The sequence below is a fragment of the Pleurodeles waltl genome, chromosome 5, assembly GCF_031143425.1.
Source record: "Pleurodeles waltl isolate 20211129_DDA chromosome 5, aPleWal1.hap1.20221129, whole genome shotgun sequence".
Lineage (NCBI taxonomy): Eukaryota > Metazoa > Chordata > Amphibia > Caudata > Salamandridae > Pleurodeles > Pleurodeles waltl.
Window position 1 is genome coordinate 159,608,659 of NC_090444.1, and position 15,583 is coordinate 159,624,241.

Sequence of the window (15,583 nt, forward strand, 5' to 3'; positions counted from 1 at the left end):
GTTGCTAATTAATGTGGTGACATATGAAAAGGCATGCACCTTTTTCATAGCGTGGTTTGAATGGTAGTACCTGATGAAGGCAGTGAGGTGAATATCTGATGAAATGCAGTGCACTTCAGTGCCCAGGGTTGGTGTGCCTGGGCTCCAGCAGCACTTTATTTACTTATTTTTACACATTACATACGTTTGCAAAACATAAATAGTCAAAACACTGTTTTCTTTCCATGCCAGACTTATTCACTTTTCCAGTGCTTGTTTTTATAAACGTTCTGGATCTAGTTTCACACTTGAATATGAATAGAATTACAGCACAGCTAACGAAACTGTCTGACTAACGCAAAGCATAAGATTTTCGTATGTTACTGATTTAGATTGCTGCAAAAGGATATATGCACATATGTATGAATGTACACATGGTCACAGGATATTTACACACATAGGTAAATATGCATATACCTGTTAGGATATATAGCTGCATGATACATTCAGCCATATATTCAAGAGGAAAATTCAAGAAGCCAGATAATTATTTTGCAGAAGCATGATAAAAATGAGGTGGCTTGTTTCACTTCCAGGGAGTGTGGTTTTATTCGGAATGAAGCTCCAATCTAACAAAATAAAGATCGGCTCTTGTGCACTTGTGCTCCAGTCTTGCAAAAGCCAGTCTGGTCATATTTTCCTATTCTAATTATCGACTTGCGGGTCAGTCTCATTCAAAATTTGGATTGAACTTGCCTATCCATTGACATTTATGCATGTTTCTCTCAATAGAAATAGAGTATAAGAGTTGTCAGTTTTATTTCCTCCCCCAGGTAAAGGGTTTTATCACTTCTCCCTAAAGGAAGGATGAGATACTGGCATTATCAAGTTAAAGGTATGATTTCCAAATGTAATAATAAAAAAAACTAGTTTACAAGTTCACATGGAGTCACATTTAAAATTGGAGAAAAAAAAACTCTGTTTTCAAGAGATCTTCCATAATATTCATGAACATAGCACTGAATAGCAAGGTTATACCCTCCAGTTATATTCTTCTGTTACTAACTGTAGGAAGTTGGCTCTGTATGTGCTATTTCAAAGTAAGGAATAGCATGCACAGAGTCCAAGGGTTCCCCTTAGAGGTAAAAATAGTGGTAAAAATAGATAATACTAATGCTCTATTTTGTGGTAGTGTGGTCGAGCAGTAGGCTTATCCGAGGAGTAGTGTTAAGCATTTGTTGTACATACACATAGACAATAAATGAGGTACACACACTCAGAGACAAATCCAGCCAATAGGTTTTTGGTATAGAAAAATATCTTTTCTTAGTTTATTTTAAGAACCACAGGTTCAAATTCTACATGTAATATCTCATTCGAAAGGTATTGCAGGTAAGTACTTTAGGAACTTCAAATCATAAAAATTGCATGTATACTTTACAAGTTATTGACAAATAGCTGTTTTAAAAGTGGACACTTAGTGCAATTTTCACAGTTCCTGGGGGAGGTAAGTTTTTGTTAGTTTTACCAGGTAAGTACGACACTTACAGGGTTCAGTTCTTGGTCCAAGGTAGCCCACCGTTGGGGGTTCAGAGCAACCCCAAAGTCACCACACCAGCAGCTCAGGGCCGGTCAGGTGCAGAGTTCAAAGTGGTGCCCAAAACACATAGGCTAGAATGGAGAGAAGGGGGTGCCCCGGTTCCGGTCTGCTTGCAGGTAAGTACCCGCGTCTTCGGAGGGCAGACCAGGGGGGTTTTGTAGGGCACCGGGGGGGGACACAAGCCCACACAGAAATTTCACCCTCAGCAGCGCGGGGGCGGCCGGGTGCAGTGTAGAAACAGGCGTCGGGTTCGCAATGTTAGTCTATGAGAGATCTCGGGATCTCTTCAGCGCTGCAGGCAGGCAAGGGGGGGGTTCCTCGGGGAAACCTCCACTTGGGCAAGGGAGAGGGACTCCTGGGGGTCACTTCTCCAGTGAAAGTCCGGTCCTTCAGGTCCTGGGGGCTGCGGGTGCAGGGTCTCTCCCAGGCGTCGGGACTTTAGGTTCAAAGAGTCGCGGTCAGGGGAAGCCTCGGGATTCCCTCTGCAGGCGGCGCTGTGGGGGCTCAGGGGGGACAGGTTTTGGTACTCACAGTATCAGAGTAGTCCTGGGGTCCCTCCTGAGGTGTTGGATCGCCACCAGCCGAGTCGGGGTCGCCGGGTGCAGTGTTGCAAGTCTCACGCTTCTTGCGGGGAGCTTGCAGGGTTCTTTAAAGCTGCTGGAAACAAAGTTGCAGCTTTTCTTGGAGCAGGTCCGCTGTCCTCGGGAGTTTCTTGTCTTTTCGAAGCAGGGGCAGTCCTCAGAGGATGTCGAGGTCGCTGGTCCCTTTGGAAGGCGTCGCTGGAGCAGGATCTTTGGAAGGCAGGAGACAGGCCGGTGAGTTTCTGGAGCCAAGGCAGTTGTCGTCTTCTGGTCTTCCGCTGCAGGGGTTTTCAGCTGGGCAGTCCTTCTTCTTGTAGTTGCAGGAATCTAATTTTCTAGGGTTCAGGGTAGCCCTTAAATACTAAATTTAAGGGCGTGTTTAGGTCTGGGGGGTTAGTAGCCAATGGCTACTAGCCCTGAGGGTGGGTACACCCTCTTTGTGCCTCCTCCCAAGGGGAGGGGGTCACAATCCTAACCCTATTGGGGGAATCCTCCATCTGCAAGATGGAGGATTTCTAAAAGTCAGTCACCTCAGCTCAGGACACCTTAGGGGCTGTCCTGACTGGCCAGTGACTCCTCCTTGTAGCTTTCTTTGTTCCCTCCAGCCTTGCCGCCAAAAGTGGGGGCCGTGGCCGGAGGGGGCGGGCAACTCCACTAAGCTGGAGTGCCCTGCTGGGCTGTGACAAAGGGGTGAGCCTTTGAGGCTCACCGCCAGGTGTCACAGCTCCTGCCTGGGGGAGGTGTTAGCATCTCCACCCAGTGCAGGCTTTGTTACTGGCCTCAGAGTGACAAAGGCACTCTCCCCATGGGGCCAGCAACATGTCTCTGGTGTGGCAGGCTGCTGGAACTAGTCAGCCTACACAGACAGTCGGTTAAGTTTCAGGGGGCACCTCTAAGGTGCCCTCTGGGGTGTGTTTTGCAATAAAATGTACACTGGCATCAGTGTGCATTTATTGTGCTGAGAAGTTTGATACCAAACTTCCCAGTTTTCAGTGTAGCCATTAAGGTGCTGTGGAGTTCGTGTTTGACAGACTCCCAGACCATATACTCTTATGGCTACCCTGCACTTACAATGTCTAAGGTTTTGTTTAGACACTGTAGGGGTACCATGCTCATGCACTGGTACCCTCACCTATGGTATAGTGCACCCTGCCTTAGGGCTGTAAGGCCTGCTAGAGGAGTGTCTTACCTATACTGCATAGGCAGTGAGAGGCTGGCATGGCACCCTGAGGGGAGTGCCATGTCGACTTACTCATTTTGTTCTCACTAGCACACACAGGCTTGTAAGCAGTGTGTCTGTGCTGAGTGAGGGGTCTCTAGGGTGGCATAAGACATGCTGCAGCCCTTAGAGACCTTCCTTGGTATCAGGGCCCTTGGTACTAGAAGTACCAGTTACAAGGGACTTATCTGAATGCCAGGGTGTGCCAATTGTGGATACAATGGTACATTTTAGGTGAAGGAACACTGGTGCTGGGGCCTGGTTAGCAGGGTCCCAGCACTCTTCTCAGTCAAGTCAGCATCAGTATCAGGCAAAAAGTGGGGGGTAACTGCAACAGGGAGCCATTTCTTTACACTAACAATCATGGAAAGAGCCATGAAGGATTCTAGAACTACATTGATTTTTTATACCAGGCTTCTAAGCGTGTGGCTCATCAGCTACCTATAAGTATTCCTCCTGTGTGCAGCCCACTCTACTAAATTAGAACATTTAGCTTTGTTAAATGCATATTGTAGGAAGTTGGATCTGTATGCACTATTTCAAAGTAAGAAATAGTATGCACAGAGTCCAAGGGTTCCCCTTAGAGGTAAGATAGTGGCAAAAAGAGATAATACTAATGCTCTATTTTGTGGTAGTGTGGTCGAGCAGTAGGCTTATCAAAGGAGTAGTGTTAAGCATTTGTTGTACACACACAAGCAATAAATGAGGAACACGCACTCAAAGACAATTCCAGGCCAATAGGTTTTTGTATAGAAAAATATCTTTTCTTAGTTTATTTTAAGAACCACAGGTTCAAATTTTACATGTAATACTTTAACTGAAAGGTATTGCAGGTAGGTACTTTAGGAACTTTGAATTAGCAAAATAGCATATATACTTTTCACATAAATCACATATAGCTATTTTAAAACTAGACAGTGCAATTTTCAACAGCTCCTGGGGGGAGTAAGAGTTTGTTAGTTTTTGCAGGTAAGTAAACCACCTACGGGGTTCAAGTTTGGGTCCAAGGTAGCCCACCGTTGGGGGTTCAGAGCAACCCCAAAGTTACCACACCAGCAGCTCAGGGCCGGTCAGGTGCAGAGTTCAAAGTGGTGCCCAAAACGCATAGGCTTCAATGGAGAAGGGGGTGCCCCGGTTCCAGTCTGCCAGCAGGTAAGTACCCGCGTCTTCGGAGGGCAGACCAGGGGGGTTTTGTAGGGCACCGGGGGGGGGGGGGGGGGGGACAAGTCCACACAGAAAGTACACCTTCAGCGGCACGGGGCGGCCGGGTGCAGTGTGCAAACAAGCATTGGGTTAGCAATTGAAATCAATGGGAGACTGTAAAGAAATGGCTCCCTGTTGCAGTTACCCCCCACTTTTTGCCTGATACTGATGCTGACTTGACTGAGAAGTGTGCTGGGACCCTGCTAACCAGGCCCCAGCACCAGTGTTCCTTCACCTAAAATGTACCATTGTATCCACAATTGGCACACCCTGGCATTCAGATAAGTCCCTTGTAACTGGTACTTCTAGTACCAAGGGCCCTGATGCCAAGGAAGGTCTCTAAGGGCTGCAGCATGTCTTATGCCACCCTAGAGACCCCTCACTCAGCACAGACACACTGCTTACAAGCCTGTGTGTGCTAGTGAGAACAAAATGAGTAAGTCGACATGGCACTCCCCTCAGGGTGCCATGCCAGCCTCTCACTGCCTATGCAGTATAGGTAAGACACCCCTCTAGCAGGCCTTACAGCCCTAAGGCAGGGTGCACTATACCATAGGAGAGGGTACCAGTGCATGAGCACTGTGCCCCTACAGTGTCTAAGCAAAACCTTAGACATTGTAAGTGCAGGGTAGCCATAAGAGTATATGGTCTGGGAGTCTGTTTTACACGAACTCCACAGCACCATAATGGCTACACTGAAAACTGGGAAGTTTGGTATCAAACTTCTCAGCACAATAAATGCACACTGATGCCAGTGTACATTTTATTGTAAAATACACCACAGAGGGCACCTTAGAGGTGCCCCCTGAAACTTAACCAACTATCTGTGTAGGCTGACTGGTTCCAGCAGCCTGCCACACTAGAGACATGTTGCTGGCCCCATGGGGAGAGTGCCTTTGTCACTCTGAGGCCAGTAACAAAGCCTGCACTGGGTGGAGATGCTAACACCTCCCCCAGGCAGGAGCTGTGACACCTGGCGGTGAGCCTCAAAGGCTCACCCCTTTGTCACAGCCCAGCAGGGCACTCCAGCTTAGTGGAGTTGCCCGCCCCCTCCGGCCACGGCCCCCACTTTTGGCGGCAAGGCTGGAGGGAACAAAGAAAGCAACAAGGAGGAGTCACTGGCCAGTCAGGACAGCCCCTAAGGTGTCCTGAGCTGAAGTGACTCTAACTTTTAGAAATCCTCCATCTTGCAGATGGAGGATTCCCCCAATAGGGTTAGGATTGTGACCCCCTCCCCTTGGGAGGAGGCACAAAGAGGGTGTACCCACCCTCAGGGCTAGTAGCCATTGGCTACTAACCCCCCAGACCTAAACACGCCCTTAAATTTAGTATTTAAGGGCTACCCTGAACCCTAAAAAATTAGATTTCCTGAAACTACAAGAAGAAGGACTGCCTAGCTGAAAAACCCCTGCAGAGGAAGACCAGAAGACGACAACTGCCTTGGCTCCAGAAACTCACCGGCCTGTCTCCTGCCTTCCAAAGATCCTGCTCCAGCGACGCCTTCCAAAGGGACCAGCGACCTCGACATCCTCTGAGGACTGCCCCTGCTTCGAAAAGACAAGAAACTCCCGAGGACAGCGGACCTGCTCCAAGAAAAGCTGCAACTTTGTTTCCAGCAGCTTTAAAGAACCCTGCAAGCTCCCCGCAAGAAGCGTGAGACTTGCAACACTGCACCCGGCGACCCCGACCCGGCTGGTGGCGATCCAACACCTCAGGAGGGACCCCAGGACTACTCTGATACTGTGAGTACCAAAACCTGTCCCCCCTGATCCCCCACAGCGCCGCCTGCAGAGGGAATCCCGAGGCTTCCCCTGACCGCGACTCTTTGAATCCTAAGTCCCGACACCTGGGAGAGACCCTGCACCCGCAGCCCCCAGGACCTGAAGGACCGGACTTTCACTGGAGGAGTGACCCCCAGGAGTCCCTCTCCCTTGACCAAGTGGAGGTTTCCCCGAGGAACCCCCCCCTTGCCTGCCTGCAGCGCTGAAGAGATCCCGAGATCTCTCATAGACTAACATTGCGAACCCGACGCTTGTTTCTACACTGCACCCGGCCGCCCCCGCGCCGCTGAGGGTGAAATTTCTGTGTGGGCTTGTGTCCCCCCCGGTGCCCTACAAAACCCCCCTGGTCTGCCCTCCGAAGAGGCGGGTACTTACCTGCAAGCAGACCGGAACCGGGGCACCCCCTTCTCTCCATTCTAGCCTATGCGTTTTGGGCACCACTTTGAACTCTGCACCTGACCGGCCCTGAGCTGCTGGTGTGGTGACTTTGGGGTTGCTCTGAACCCCCAACGGTGGGCTACCTTGGACCAAGAACTAAGCCCTGTAAGTGTCTTACTTACCTGGTTAACCTAACAAATACTTACCTCCCCTAGGAACTGTGAAAATTGCACTGTGTCCACTTTCAAAACAGCTATTTGTGAATAACTTGAAAAGTATACATGCAATTTTGATGATTTGAAGTTCCTAAAGTACTTACCTGCAATACCTTTCGAATGAGATATTACATGTAGAATTTGAACCTGTGGTTCTTAAAATAAACTAAGAAAAGATATTTTTCTATAACAAAACCTATTGGCTGGATTTGTCTCTGAGTGTGTGTACCTCATTTATTGTCTATGTGTATGTACAACAAATGCTTAACACTACTCCTTGGATAAGCCTACTGCTCGACCACACTACCACAAAATAGAGCATTAGTATTATCTATTTTTACCACTATTTTACCTCTAAGGGGAACCCTTGGACTCTGTGCATGCTATTCCTTACTTTGAAATAGCACATACAGAGCCAACTTCCTACATTGGTGGATCAGCGGTGGGGTACAAGACTTTGCATTTGCTGGACTACTCAGCCAATACCTGATCACACGACAAATTCCAAAATTGTCATTAGAAATTCATTTTTGCAATTTGAAATTTTTCTAAATTCTTAAAAGTCCTGCTAGGGCCTTGTGTGTTAAGTCCCTGTTTAGCATTGTCTTTTAGAGTTTAAAAGTTTGTTAAAGGTTTGAAATTAGATTCTAGAAACAGTTTTAGATTCTTTAAAAAGTCTTCCAACTTTTAGCAAAATAATGTCTGATACAGAGATGAATGTGGTGGAACTCGACACCACACCTTACCTCCATCTTAAGATGAGGGAGCTAAGGTCTCTCTGTAATATAAAGAAAATAACCATTGGCTCCAGACCTACCAAAATTCAGCTCCAGGAGCTGTTGGCAGAGTTTGAAAAAGCCAACCCCTCTGAGGATGACTTCACAGAGGAAGAAATTAGTGACTTGGAGGGCAATTCCCCCCTTCCAGTCCTAAATAGGGAGACCAGGGCCTCTCAAGCCCTGTCTCCAAAAATGATAGTCAGAAATGTTGCTTCCCTCACAGGAGGGTCCAGCATTTCTGAAATCACTGAGGATGCTCTCAGTGAAGATGACCCCCTGTTAGCCAGGATGGTCAAAAGATTGGCTTTGGAAAAGCAGCTCCTAGCCATAGAAAGGGAAAGAAAAGAGATGGGCCTAGGTCCCATCAATGGTGGCAGCAACTTAAATAGGGTCAGAGATTCTCCTGACATCCTAAAACTCCCCAAAGGGATTGTAACAAAATATGAAAATGGTGATGACATCGCCAAATGGTTCACAGCTTTTGAGAGGGCTTGTGTAACCAGAAAAGTGAACAGATCTCACTGGGGTGCTCTCCTTTGGGAAATGTTCACTGGAAAGTGTAGGGATAGACTCCTCACACTCTCTGGAAAAGATGCAGAATCTTATGACCTCATGAAGGGTACCCTGATTGAGGGCTTTGGATTCTCCACTGAGGAGTATAGAATTAGATTCAGGGGGGCTCAAAAATCCTCGAGCCAGACCTGGGTTGATTTTGTAGACTACTCAGTAAAAACACTAGATGGTTGGTTAACTGGAAATGAAGTGTGTGACTATGTTGGGCTTTATAATTTGTTTATGAAAGAACACATTTTAAGTAACTGCTTCAATGAAAAGTTGCATCAGTATCTGGTAGACCTAGGTCCAATTTCTCCCCAAGAATTGGGAAAGAAGGCAGACCACTGGGTCAAGACTAGGGTAACCAAAACTTCCACTGGGGGTGACCAGAAGAAAGGGGTTACAAAAACTCCCCAGGAGAAAGTGGGTGACACTAGAAACAAAGAAAAAGAGTCCTCTGTAGGCCCCCAAAAACCAGAACAGGTGGGTGGGCCCCAAGACACAACCCAAAACAAAGGTGGGTACCAGGGTAAGAACTGGGATGCCACTAAGGCCTGGTGCCACAACTGTAAACAGTCTGGGCACCACACCAAGGACACTTCTTGTCCCAAAAACAAACCCCAGAACAAAATTCCTGGGGTAACCAGTGTAGCCATGGGAGATGACTCCTCAGATGAGGAGGTCTTCCTAGCCTTCAACTGGAAACAGGGCCCAACAGGTGAGTTGGAGATTCCAGAGGGAAGTAGACACTTCCACCACCTACTGGTGAATGGAATCCCAACCACTGCCCTGAGAGACACTTGTGCCAGTCACACTATTGTGCATGACAGGCTGGTGCTCTCAAACCAGTACATCCCAGGTGAGACTGCCAGGGTAAGAGTTAGCCTAGACAGGGTCACTAAGAGGCCTGTGGCTTTAGTGCCCATAGAAGTGGGTGGCACTCTTAGCTGGAGAAGGGTAGTAGTCAGTACAGACCTCCCCCTTGATTGTCTCCTTGGAAATGACTACCCAGAGGTTAGTCAGAGCCCAAGAGAGGAACTGGTCCAGTGCCAGTCCTCTCCCAAGGATTCTGGAAGTCCTGCCTCTGCAGTAAATGCAAGCAGGCCCCAGAAGAAGAAGAAAAGAAAACAGAGTAGGAAGGGTGGACAACCTCTAGCCAAGGTTACAGCAAGCCAAGGAGATTCTGCTCCAGTAGGGGAGAACTCCAAAAATGGCCCTGATAAAGTCCAACCTGACCCACAAGAAGTCCTGGCTAGTCAGGCAACTGTTAAACCTGAGTGGATGGCTCCTCAGCTAACAGAAGAAAGAGTGGAAGAAGGGTGTTTACTACAAGATGTGGTAACCCCCCACTCTAATACAGCAGACAGGCAACCTGAACCCAAAGAAGCCTGTAACTTAGCCCCTTCCCTTTTAGGTGAAGAGCTAAAGGTGTGGTTCTGGGCACTGACAGCTGTCAGTGGCCTCTGCTGGGTGTTAGCCTTTATGGCTGCACTATCCTTAGCATGGTGGTCTGACCCCATGCCAAATAGCAAGTTAGGCCCCCTGACCCTATTGGTCATGGTGGGGTTACTCCAGCTCTGGGTAACCTCTCTGGGTAAGCTAGGGGTAACCCTGGCCAAGATAAGATTAGCAGAGGTGGATACCTCTAAGACCAAAATAGAAAGGATGGGTGGAGACATTGAAGAGGCAGACAAGAGGCAATTCAGACTAGGTCCTATCACTGTGGAAGTGGGTCAGTTCCCCAAAGGGAATGACCTGAACAGAAGGATGTAAGGCAGAGTAGGCCCTGCAACTAACCAGCCTATTTCTCCTACTCTTCCTCGCCTGACAGACTAGGAAGACTCTCCCAGCTTGGGCTGAGTCTCCTGGCCTGTGGGCTGGGGGGGGCTTGTGTAAAGAAATGGCTCCCTGTTGCAGTTACCCCCCACTTTTTGCCTGATACTGATGCTGACTTGACTGAGAAGTGTGCTGGGACCCTGCTAACCAGGCCCCAGCACCAGTGTTCCTTCACCTAAAATGTACCATTGTATCCACAATTGGCACACCCTGGCATTCAGATAAGTCCCTTGTAACTGGTACTTCTAGTACCAAGGGCCCTGATGCCAAGGAAGGTCTCTAAGGGCTGCAGCATGTCTTATGCCACCCTAGAGACCCCTCACTCAGCACAGACACACTGCTTACAAGCCTGTGTGTGCTAGTGAGAACAAAATGAGTAAGTCGACATGGCACTCCCCTCAGGGTGCCATGCCAGCCTCTCACTGCCTATGCAGTATAGGTAAGACACCCCTCTAGCAGGCCTTACAGCCCTAAGGCAGGGTGCACTATACCATAGGAGAGGGTACCAGTGCATGAGCACTGTGCCCCTACAGTGTCTAAGCAAAACCTTAGACATTGTAAGTGCAGGGTAGCCATAAGAGTATATGGTCTGGGAGTCTGTTTTACACGAACTCCACAGCACCATAATGGCTACACTGAAAACTGGGAAGTTTGGTATCAAACTTCTCAGCACAATAAATGCACACTGATGCCAGTGTACATTTTATTGTAAAATACACCACAGAGGGCACCTTAGAGGTGCCCCCTGAAACTTAACCAACTATCTGTGTAGGCTGACTGGTTCCAGCAGCCTGCCACACTAGAGACATGTTGCTGGCCCCATGGGGAGAGTGCCTTTGTCACTCTGAGGCCAGTAACAAAGCCTGCACTGGGTGGAGATGCTAACACCTCCCCCAGGCAGGAGCTGTGACACCTGGCGGTGAGCCTCAAAGGCTCACCCCTTTGTCACAGCCCAGCAGGGCACTCCAGCTTAGTGGAGTTGCCCGCCCCCTCCGGCCACGGCCCCCACTTTTGGCGGCAAGGCTGGAGGGAACAAAGAAAGCAACAAGGAGGAGTCACTGGCCAGTCAGGACAGCCCCTAAGGTGTCCTGAGCTGAAGTGACTCTAACTTTTAGAAATCCTCCATCTTGCAGATGGAGGATTCCCCCAATAGGGTTAGGATTGTGACCCCCTCCCCTTGGGAGGAGGCACAAAGAGGGTGTACCCACCCTCAGGGCTAGTAGCCATTGGCTACTAACCCCCCAGACCTAAACACGCCCTTAAATTTAGTATTTAAGGGCTACCCTGAACCCTAAAAAATTAGATTTCCTGAAACTACAAGAAGAAGGACTGCCTAGCTGAAAAACCCCTGCAGAGGAAGACCAGAAGACGACAACTGCCTTGGCTCCAGAAACTCACCGGCCTGTCTCCTGCCTTCCAAAGATCCTGCTCCAGCGACGCCTTCCAAAGGGACCAGCGACCTCGACATCCTCTGAGGACTGCCCCTGCTTCGAAAAGACAAGAAACTCCCGAGGACAGCGGACCTGCTCCAAGAAAAGCTGCAACTTTGTTTCCAGCAGCTTTAAAGAACCCTGCAAGCTCCCCGCAAGAAGCGTGAGACTTGCAACACTGCACCCGGCGACCCCGACCCGGCTGGTGGCGATCCAACACCTCAGGAGGGACCCCAGGACTACTCTGATACTGTGAGTACCAAAACCTGTCCCCCCTGATCCCCCACAGCGCCGCCTGCAGAGGGAATCCCGAGGCTTCCCCTGACCGCGACTCTTTGAATCCTAAGTCCCGACACCTGGGAGAGACCCTGCACCCGCAGCCCCCAGGACCTGAAGGACCGGACTTTCACTGGAGGAGTGACCCCCAGGAGTCCCTCTCCCTTGACCAAGTGGAGGTTTCCCCGAGGAACCCCCCCCTTGCCTGCCTGCAGCGCTGAAGAGATCCCGAGATCTCTCATAGACTAACATTGCGAACCCGACGCTTGTTTCTACACTGCACCCGGCCGCCCCCGCGCCGCTGAGGGTGAAATTTCTGTGTGGGCTTGTGTCCCCCCCGGTGCCCTACAAAACCCCCCTGGTCTGCCCTCCGAAGAGGCGGGTACTTACCTGCAAGCAGACCGGAACCGGGGCACCCCCTTCTCTCCATTCTAGCCTATGCGTTTTGGGCACCACTTTGAACTCTGCACCTGACCGGCCCTGAGCTGCTGGTGTGGTGACTTTGGGGTTGCTCTGAACCCCCAACGGTGGGCTACCTTGGACCAAGAACTAAGCCCTGTAAGTGTCTTACTTACCTGGTTAACCTAACAAATACTTACCTCCCCTAGGAACTGTGAAAATTGCACTGTGTCCACTTTCAAAACAGCTATTTGTGAATAACTTGAAAAGTATACATGCAATTTTGATGATTTGAAGTTCCTAAAGTACTTACCTGCAATACCTTTCGAATGAGATATTACATGTAGAATTTGAACCTGTGGTTCTTAAAATAAACTAAGAAAAGATATTTTTCTATAACAAAACCTATTGGCTGGATTTGTCTCTGAGTGTGTGTACCTCATTTATTGTCTATGTGTATGTACAACAAATGCTTAACACTACTCCTTGGATAAGCCTACTGCTCGACCACACTACCACAAAATAGAGCATTAGTATTATCTATTTTTACCACTATTTTACCTCTAAGGGGAACCCTTGGACTCTGTGCATGCTATTCCTTACTTTGAAATAGCACATACAGAGCCAACTTCCTACAGAGACCAAGGGGTCTCTTCAGCGATGCAGGCAGGCAGGCGGGGGCTCCTGGGGTATCCACCACCTGGGCAAGGGAGAGGGCCTCCTGGGGGTCACTCCTGCACTGGAGTTCCGATCTTTCAGGTCCTGGGGGCTGCGGGTGCAGTCTTTTCCAGGTGTCGGGATCTGGGAGTCAGGCAGTCGCGGTCAGGGGGAGCCTCGGGATTCCCTCTGCAGGCATTGCTGTGGGGGCTCAGGGGGGCAACTCTGGCTACTCTCAGTCTCGTAGTCGCCGGGGAGTCCTCCCTGAAGTGTTGTTTCTCCACAAGTCGAGCCGGGGGCGTCGGGTGCAGAGTAGCAAGTCTCGAGCTTCCGGCGGGAAACGCAGTTGTTTTAAAGTTGCTCCTTTGAAACAAAGTTGCAGTCTTGGGTGAACAGGGCCGCTGTCCTCGTGAGTTTCTTGGTCCTTCTAGAGCAGGGCAGCCCTCTGAGGATTCAGAGGTCGCTGGTCCCTGTGGAAGGCGTCGCTGGAGCAGTGTCTTTAGAAGGGAGGGAGACAGGCCGGTAGAGCTGGGGCCAAAGCAGTTGGTGTCTCCGTCTTCTCTGCAGGGTTTTTCAGCTTAGCAGTCCTCTTCTTCTTAACTTGCAGGAATCTGAGTTCCTAGGTTCTGGGGAGCCCTTAAATACTAAATTTAAGGGTGTGTTTAGGTCTGGGGGGTTAGTAGCCAATGGCTAGTAGCCCTGAGGGTGGGTACACCCTCTTTGTGCCTCCTCCCTGAGGGAGGGGGGCACATCCCTAATCCTATTGGGGGAATCCTCCATCTGCAAGATGGAGGATTTCTAAAAGTTAGAGTCACCTCAGCTCAGGACACCTTAGGGGCTGTCCTGACTGGCCAGTGACGACTCCTTGTTTTTCTCATTATCTCTCCTGGACTTGCCGCCAAAAGTGGGGGCTGTGTCCAGGGGGCGGGCATCTCCACTAGCTGGAGTGCCCTGGGGCATTGTAACACGAAGCCTGAGCCTTTGAGGCTCACTGCTAGGTGTTACAGTTCCTGCAGGGGGGAGGTGTGAAGCACCTCCACCCAGAGCAGGCTTTTGTTTCTGTCCCCAGAGAGCACAATGGCCCTCACCACATGGGGTCAGAAACTCGTCTCTCAGCAGCAGGCTGGCACAGACCAGTCAGTCCTGCACTGAACAATTGGGTAAAATACAGGAGGTATCTCTAAGATGCCCTCTGTGTGCATTCTTTAATAAATCCAACACTGGAATCAGTGTGGGTTTATTATTCTGAGACGTTTGGTACCAAACTTCCCAGTATTCAGTGTAGCCATTATGGAGCTGTGGAGTTCGTTTTTGACAGACCCCCAGACCATATACTCTTATGGCTACCCTGCACTTACAATGTCTAAGGTTTTGCTTAGACACTGTAGGGGCATAGTGCTCATGCACCTATGCCCTCACCTGTGGTATAGTGCACCCTGCCTTAGGGCTGTAAGGCCTGCTAGAGGGGTGACTTACCTATGCCACAGGCAGTGTGAGGTTGGCATGGCACCCTGAGTGGAGTGCCATGTCGACTTAGTCATTTTCTCCCCACCAGCATACACAAGCTGGCAAGCAGTGTGTCTGTGCTGAGTGAGGGGGTCCCTAGGGTGGCATAAGACATGCTGCAGCCCTTAGAGACCTTCCCTGGCATCAGGGCCCTTGGTACCAAAGGTACCAGTTACAAGGGACTTACCTGGGTGCCAGGGTTGTGCCAATTGTGGAGACAATGGTACATTTTAGGTGAAAGAACACTGGTGCTGGGGCCTGGTTAGCAGGGTCCCAGCACACTTCTCAGTCAAGTCAGCATCAGTATCAGGCAAAAAGTGGGGGGTAACTGCAACAGGGAGCCATTCCTTTACACATATATGTATTCCACAAAAAAAAAGGTCTACATTCACGATGTAAATGCGTGTATTTTCCAAAACTCATAAGCTTATGTTTGGAGAAAAATGGTTGAATTTCTAAAATGTATTTAAAGCTGATGTTTGATTAATAAATCATGCAGCATCGGAGAGCCTTATTACTAATATTAACTTAGTGCCAGAGGAATTGCAGCTATGGCTGTCATGTATTAGCCATGTGGAGGCTTTCCATATTGATAAGCCTTTCTTTTTTTTTATTTTTTTTATTACTGCTGGCAACTAGGTCTATGAACTGTGGTGATCACTGCTAGTGATCTTGCATCGAGTGGCCATTAATGTAGCCTTGTCTGATGTGCACACTATTGCAAAACTAATGTTAGTGACTCTGGAAGATTTTCGTTGAACATAATTAGTTCTTATTACAGAAATGGTTGTAGACCCCTGTTTAACCCTCGTTTATGACCACAACATTTGTCTCAGAAGTGCTTTAACCTTCTAAATACATTCACACCTTGGGTATCTTATTGCTGTAAGATCTATCTGTTCTGCTCCCATCCCGTAAGCCCTTCACCGTCTTTAAAAAGAGACCACCTTCCTACGGCATGCTGTTTTTATGAATACTAATGAAGATCACATTGTTTTCTCCCTACTTAGATTTTAAAAAAAAAATTACAAAAATTGTGGTATAACATCAATTATATGAATCAAATAATCAGAAGGGAAATCAAATTCAACAGAGATGGCCTGAATGGAAAAGTTTCTTACTTAGAACAAATAACCATCAATGGGTTTTTCATGTAGATTCTTAAGTTAATCAGCACAGAATAATTTCC

At 48.8% G+C, this 15,583-nt stretch overlaps 1 protein-coding gene across 2 annotated transcripts in view; it reads right to left on the minus strand.

Annotated features, from left to right (window-relative positions):
- MIA3 (MIA SH3 domain ER export factor 3) overlaps nucleotides 1–15,583 on the minus strand; it is a 441,987-nt gene that overhangs the window by 213,296 nt on the left and 213,108 nt on the right. The gene's annotated exons all lie outside the window — the stretch shown is intronic.